This window comes from Aplysia californica, unplaced genomic scaffold, assembly GCF_000002075.1.
Source record: "Aplysia californica isolate F4 #8 unplaced genomic scaffold, AplCal3.0 scaffold01648, whole genome shotgun sequence".
Taxonomy (NCBI): Eukaryota; Metazoa; Mollusca; class Gastropoda; order Aplysiida; family Aplysiidae; genus Aplysia; species Aplysia californica.
Genome location: NW_004798918.1, coordinates 28,358 through 35,700, shown reverse-complemented (window position 1 = coordinate 35,700; position 7,343 = coordinate 28,358). Strand labels below are relative to the sequence as shown.

At 40.1% G+C, this 7,343-nt stretch overlaps 1 protein-coding gene across 1 annotated transcript in view; it reads right to left on the bottom strand.

The window, feature by feature from the left end:
• Positions 1–25: 25 nt before the first annotated feature.
• The window catches only part of LOC101858241, a 28,918-nt gene continuing 21,600 nt past the window's right edge, over positions 26–7,343 (bottom strand). The window contains exon 2 of the mRNA XM_005113136.3: positions 26–2,860. The gene's annotated coding sequence lies outside the window, so the exon portion shown is untranslated. The remainder of the gene's footprint in view (positions 2,861–7,343) is intronic.

Here is a 7,343-nt window from a genome sequence, read left to right as displayed (position 1 = left end):
AGGGAGGGAAGGGTGGTGGGGGGGGTTTTGGGGGGGGGATTCTATTTAACCATTTTTTTTCCTTATCTAGCTTCGCCACATACCATTATTTTAAGGTCGAATTTTGAAGAATATGCGCAGTGAAGTAGAATTCCATACTGAGAAAATAATATTTCTCTATAAGTGGGACGATAACATTTGTTTTCAAATTGTTAGTTAGAAAGACGGCACTCACAGCAAGACAGTTTCTTACAGTTCCACATATTGTTATCACCCACACACATCAAGAGAGAGAGAGAGAGAGAGAGAGAGAGAGAGAGAGAGAGAGAGAGAGAGAAGAGACAGACAGACAGACAGACAGACAGACAGACAGACAGACAGACAGACAAAACAGACAGTGTGAAAGGTGGTTTGTTGGCGAAAAATATGAACTTTTGAACCTACCTCTGTTTTGTTTACTTTGTACTAAAATATTTCATGAAAAAAAGAATGTAAAACGAACTGACAGTATTTGAGGCCTGAGACATGTTTTTTTCCACAGTTGCGGATTTCTCTCTGGTGGAAATGTCAGCTGTCCCTTTAAACCCTGTTGTTTTATTCATAGTCATTGATCGCCACTTCAAAAAGCGTTTACGTTATCACCCAGACAACAATAGGTAACATGGTATGTTTCGTGAAGGATTAAAATATTTTCGATACTGCAACAGCCGCGTTGAAGGTAAATTTTCACGACCCCTCTACCTGATAATCGAAAACGAGGAGAAGGAGGAGAGCGGGGGTTGTCGCCATGGGTACAATGGAAGGGTTTGGAAGGAGTTACATGTGAGTGTGCTTTGATCAATAACATCTCTCTGTTCATTGCCTGCCTGTCTGTCAAGGCACAGGTAAACCCGTCTAGGTTTTGTATAGATCTTGGTCCCATTACCCCCAGCACGACCGGCTTCTGATCGACCAGAGGTGGCAGCATGCTGATCTCAGACGCGTCTTTCTTTCCCCTTGCATACTAGGGACAGAACAACTTGTAACAGTTTTTATTTTCATTATCAGAATTTACTTTATCGTTTTTGTTACCGGAAAGAGCTGAATTGCTCCTAGATTGAAATGCATCATGCAACAGTGCTACTAACCATAATTTTTTGCTTCCTTGACTTTAGCAGATTGCTAGTCATGACGCTTTTTTGAGAGCCTATCTGAGCAAGATTGATGCAGCTTTCCGCAGAATGGCCTACACAAGGCAAACTAATCAAAGCTCTTAAAGATGTGATTTATCTGGGTCCCCTCCATGCAAAGCTGAACAGAATATTGCGAAGCTATCTGCAAGTATAATAGTAATATTAGACGGCAGGCTGCTTAAAAAAAAAAAAGAAAAGTGTGCAAGACTTATCGAGGGCCACAGTCTTACATAGGAAGTAACGCCATAGTTGGAGAGGGAAAGGGGAGGGAACCGGGGGACTGTCAAATGACTGATCTTAATCCGTATATCCTTGAACAAGACACGTTGACCTCATCTCAGAAAGAAGCGCTGCTCGGTGGCAAGAACCGATGACACACTAAGCGTTTATATTGTTTATCATTTGATACATAGGTGGTACCGAGGTGAAAGCAGGCGCTCGTCAAAATAATGAATTCGTCGGGCAATTTTTATCAAATTTCATTTTTTCTGTATTTGCATAACACCTTTAATATTGGTTTAAAACCCCTTTTTTGTGTGGATTTTACAGGTAAAACGTTGATCAAAGGCACCAACAAAATAAATGAATGTAAATTTGCAGTTCCCAGGGACACTTAAGCTTTGAAAGTTACCAAACGTTGGCTGCCATTTTCTCACTAATTTCTATGTTTGCTACCAGGCTACCGGAAGCAAGGCAACTGAATAGGCTTTAAGATTATACCAATAAATCAATGTGGCCAAAGGTTGACGAGCGCCTGATTCCACCGCGTCGTGACACATATTACTATGGCAGTATCAGGTATGTCACAGCTAGACGTATTTCTTTATCATGTTCAATATAGTGGTGTGTTTCTGAGCGTGTGTGTGTGGCGGGGGGCGCACATGTCTGTTCGAGGAGTGGGAGAGGGGTAGGGGTGAGGAGGGCGATATTTCAGAAAGGTAAAGGTGAGAGAGAAGATAATTCAATAAACCCAGATTTGTCGCATTGCATTTCTGTAATGTGATGTGTTTGTCTCAATTATTTGGAGCTTTGTGTTCAGATATCAAAGATATTGTATCTGATATCTAATTTCCTATAGAAACAAAATCTGTAATCCTATACCTTAGCTTTCAAAGTGCATGTGCATGTTTCCCCCACTAAACTAGTCTGACATATAGATCTAAGGTTCTTGGGTCGCAGTGTTCTTACACAAGTTGCTAAGGATGTGAATATCAGAGGGGCGTAGAAAAAAAACCCCGGGGCATAGAATGTCATACACCTTGCAGCGGATGTATAGATATCTGGCATTCATTTCTTAGGTTACTTTTCCATACTTTTCCGTAACTTTAGAAGGTAAATCAGATCCCATATTTGGCATAATATCGTAACCCATTTCATTTACCAATAAGTCATTGATAACGGGAATTTGTTTATACGCATTTTAACTCTTAATGATTGTTGGTAAATCATATTCTGACGCATAGTGCATCAATTCTTGTGACTTCAATCCAGACGTACATCTCCAGATGAATCCTTCCTGCCTCCTGCTTGCGTGATGTCATGTTCTTTTGGAGGGAATGATGTGAAACGTCTGAAAGAGCAGGGAAGCTTAGTTTGAAGGCGGCAGTTGTGTGGTGCTGGCTGATTGGACTGCTTGGTCTTGTCAACACGTCGTGGTGGAACGTCTGGAACAGCTGGGCGAGGCGATGTCTTTCACTCACTGTGATAACCTGGGTAAAAAAAAAAAGATTAAAACACACTATAATATAGATCATTATTTCAATCTTTAAAATTCAATTTGTTGCTATTTTTTCAAGCTCTGAAAGAAAAAAAACTGACAATATTAGAGTCTGCAAGTTGTTTGAGATGAATTCAACTAGCTTGACTTGACCCCAAGTAAATTACGTTGGTAAATAGAGGTGAAGAAATAGGACACATGAAAAGATGAAGGGATACCAGCTGACCAGACCCCCCCCCTCCCCCCCAAATAAAAACTGAACTTCATATTAATAAATGTTTACAGTTAATGATTTTTTTAAAATCGGAGCCATTGGTTTCGTGTAAAGCATGATCCATTTTTGCATACGAAGTGTTAGATTTTGAACATTATCATCTCAGCGAGGAACAGAGGCTGTGGAACTGTCGTGATATGGGGTTGTCTGATTGGAATGTCCAAAGTCCAACCAGTGAGAATGAACGGAAGGATTCGTGCGGAGGGCTACTTCATGCAAGTGGCTGGAGGGTCGCGCCATAACGTTATCTCATCGCATTGTCATTCAGCAGACATCTGCATGCGTGGCAACGCATCTCACGCAGACCAATGCCACCACGCAATTCTTGTAAACCAGAAAACACCGGTAGATTAGTCCCGGTACGAGTCCTATAGAAAACGTGTAGAACCTCATTGAAGTGGTTGAAAAAAAATGAACTTGCTCCCAAATCAGACACTTTGTTTGAAACTTTCAGGGACATTTGGGAGAAAATGATACGGAGTTATGTCCAAAATCTAAAATAGTTCTTGCACAAAAAAGGTTTTATGCTGTACATTTAGCCAATGGCTCCTAAAACTACTAATGGACACGTTCAATGTCAAAGTTATGAGTGACTTACGTGACTGCACTGTTTTCAGATATGTTTAAAGCTACACCGTGTCTTAATAAATCATTGGTCAATCTACCAGAGATACATAATAATAATTATGTGCTCTGATAAAAGCGCAAGCACACTTTGAAAATTTTCTGATTTCACACAATTTTGCCTAGGGTAATCTTTAAAGATAAATTTTGAAAGAGCGTATCTTGAGCAACTCTTTTTCCGGATGTAGCATTGATGTATCATATGATGTAGAATTTATTAAGATTTAAATTGGTATTTTGCATGGATGGGTGGTAGGCTACAAGACAATAATATGATAAATGAATGAATGGATTTTCAAGTTTCTTTTGTACGCCCCTGTATATCTGTATATCTATCTATATACCTAACTATATCTACATATATATATATATATATATATATATATATATATATATATATATACCTATATCTTTATCTATATCTATATTATGAATCTATATCTATATTTATGTCTATACCTATCTATCTATCTATCTATCTATCTATCTATCTATATCTATCTATCTATCTATCTATCTATCTATCTATCTATCTATTTATCTATCTATCTATCTATCTATCTATCTATCTATCTATCTATCTATCTATCTATCTATCTATCTATCTACCGGTATCTGAGTTCAACAGTTTTGTTCTATCTAGTACAAATGTCGCTGATTGCATTTGACAAGATAGCGTTGTGGTCTGATAAGTACAGCCATCACTGTATAAGTAAACGTCGCATATTTATTGTCAGTAGACTCATCCAGGAAGTTACTGACTGGCACAAGAAGAGAATTCATAGGCAATCAATGACCCTTCTCCTTCGTTCCAAGCGTGACACTTCACAGCTTTTGTTACCCAATTTTAAAACAATAGACAGCTAATTTGGTCCTGTTGTGATAATATAGTTCAGCAGATGCGTTCAAAGCCATACTTACAAACCCACTTCCAAGTCCATGCACACTCGACATAATATGGTTTCATCCACTGGGTTTTGTGTATCTTTCTCCTGCCCTCCTGCATTCTTCACATTGCTCCTTCAGACATACATACCACAACAGGTTGCTATTCTTGAACATCTCTCTAAAGTCGTCTGGGACAATGTGTGACTCTTTCCATTTTCTTTTGGTACTCTCAATAAATGCTTCTGAGGCTTGGAAAGTGTCGGTCAAGATAGATATATATCTATCTATATATCTATCTATCTATCTATCTATCTATCTATCTATCTATCTATCTATCTATCTATCTATATATGTATGCGTGTGTGAATGTGTGTGTGTGTGGGGGGGGGGGGGGTAATTGCGTATAAGTTGCTAAATTCTCTATGCATTTACACGTTTATACGACACAGTAGTTAGGTATTGCACAAAGAATGCCACAGAGCCCAGTTTTATTTCGGGCTATAACTGACTATCTGACTTAAGTCATTGTTACAGTGCATTGACGATACGTGTGCTCGGTTATATATTGCGTGTAAGAATATGTTATTTTTTTGGTACCATGTTTGCTCCACCCCCCCCCCACCCCCCCTCCCTCGACTCTCTCTCTACTTCTTTCATGTCCGATGGACCAAGTGTCACGCCTACATAATAATCTAACTCTGGCTGGTTGAGTGATAAACTAGCCCAAAAGAATGAAGAGACAGAAAGGAGGAGAGATATGCGCCAGATGCCGATGATGAGGTAAAAAAGGGATAAATAAAGGCAAGGAGTTGATGGTGAGGAGACAAAGAAAGAGGTTGGGGAGTGGGGACATGAGGAGGGAGGGAGAGAAATAAAGAAAGAGTGAGAAAGAGACAGACAGAGAGAGAAAGAGAGAGAGAGGGGGGGAGTGATAGGGGGAGTGAGAAAGAGACTGAGAGAGAGAGAGAGAGAGAGAGAGAGAGAGAGAGAGAGAGAGAGAGAGAGAGAGAGAGAGAGAAGATGATAAAACAAAAGCCTGATAGAGTAAAACAGACGCTATTAAAGAAAGATGTGAAAGCATTTTTCAGTGTTCTAATTTTATCAGATTATTTTCGGCCGTTTTATGCTTACTATAGGCCATATTGCACAGTTTAGGTGTGTGTGTGTGTGTGTGTGTGTGTGTGTGTGTGTGTGTGTGTGTGTGTGTGTGTGTGTGTTTGTGTAAGTGTGTGTGTATGTAAGTGTTTGTTTGTGTGTACGTGTGTGTGTGTAAATGTGTGCGTGTAAGTGTGTGTTTGCCTGTAAGTATGTTGTGAGTAAATGTGTGTGTATGTGTGTGTGTGTGTGTGTGTGTGTGTGTGTGTGTGTGTGTGTGTATGCACGCGCGCGCGTCTGTCTGAGTGCGTGCGCGCGCGTTGAGTATTTTTATTTGTCTGTGTTCTTGAGGGGGAAGAGGTTGGGGGGAGGGTGTGTTAACGTAAGGAATAGGTGCACCTGAAAGATCTCTCTCCGACCCAAGAGAAAAAACAAAATTTAACCTCCTAGTACTTATCGAATATCACTTTGAAAATACTTCTGCGTACTTCCTACCAAATTGACCACAAGGCCATGGAATCTCAGTATGTTTGTGTCTCTAAGGGTGGTAAACATTTCCAAATAAAGATGTTAAGACTGACAGGAAAAAGAGATAAGGCTGGATACTAATAATTATTGCCAGTGAGGCAGAGGAAAATAGAATAAAGGTCAGACCTTAGTGCGATGAGTACTGGCTTTGCGACAGGTCGAGTTTACTGTCAGCATGAACGTGAGCTGGCGTTGTCGCGTGGAGAGGTCGAGGGGCCGTAGGGGGATGGGGTTGGGAGGGGGGGGGTCGCTAACAAGCCCCCGTGAGCGAAACGGAGAAGGTTACGTGGAAACTGAGCCCTCTTCAGGCCGCCCTCGAGTGGATCCTTTTCCTGGTTGTTTGTGCGGTAGTGTGACTTTTGTTAGATTACACACATTGTGAGAGGTGTGATTCGATTCTGAAGAGGGCATTGTTAGGAAAGAATAAAGGCTTCTTGCTCTTAAAAAAATATTATTATATTATTATTTTGTTACAAGATTATTCGTCGTTTAGTTACTTGACGATGAAAATAAAGAATGATGTGCAGACCTTTTTGGTTGGAGGGAGACATTGAAGCTAGTTCGGTTTTTTTAAAGAAAGTAAAAAAAAAAAAAAACAACGACTGCGGAATATCTCAACACGCGTAAATATCTGTATTAAACTGCAACCTGTGTAGGCATTCAGAAGAACAAAATCCAATTAAAAATCGCTCTGATGAAACGTCAGGCTGGGATGATCAAGAAATATAAAAAGAAGCTAATACATGAGTGATTGAGGGAGCCATACGAAGAAGGTAGGCAAGAAAATTATCGAAGAGGGACAGGAGGTGTGTTAGCATAAGGTTAGTCCTAAGAAATGACCATATAATGAGAAAATAGAGATATAATCGGTGTAAAAGAATACACGAACGAGAATGAGAACAAAGGGATAGGTGAGTGAGTGAGAGAGTGAGTGAGTGATTAATCGAGTGAATGAACGAATGAGCGGGTGAGTGAGTGAGTAACTGAGTAAGTGAATTAGCGAATGAGTGGGTGAGTGAGTGAGTGAGTGAGTGAGTGAGTGAGTGAGTGAGTGAGTGAGTGAGTG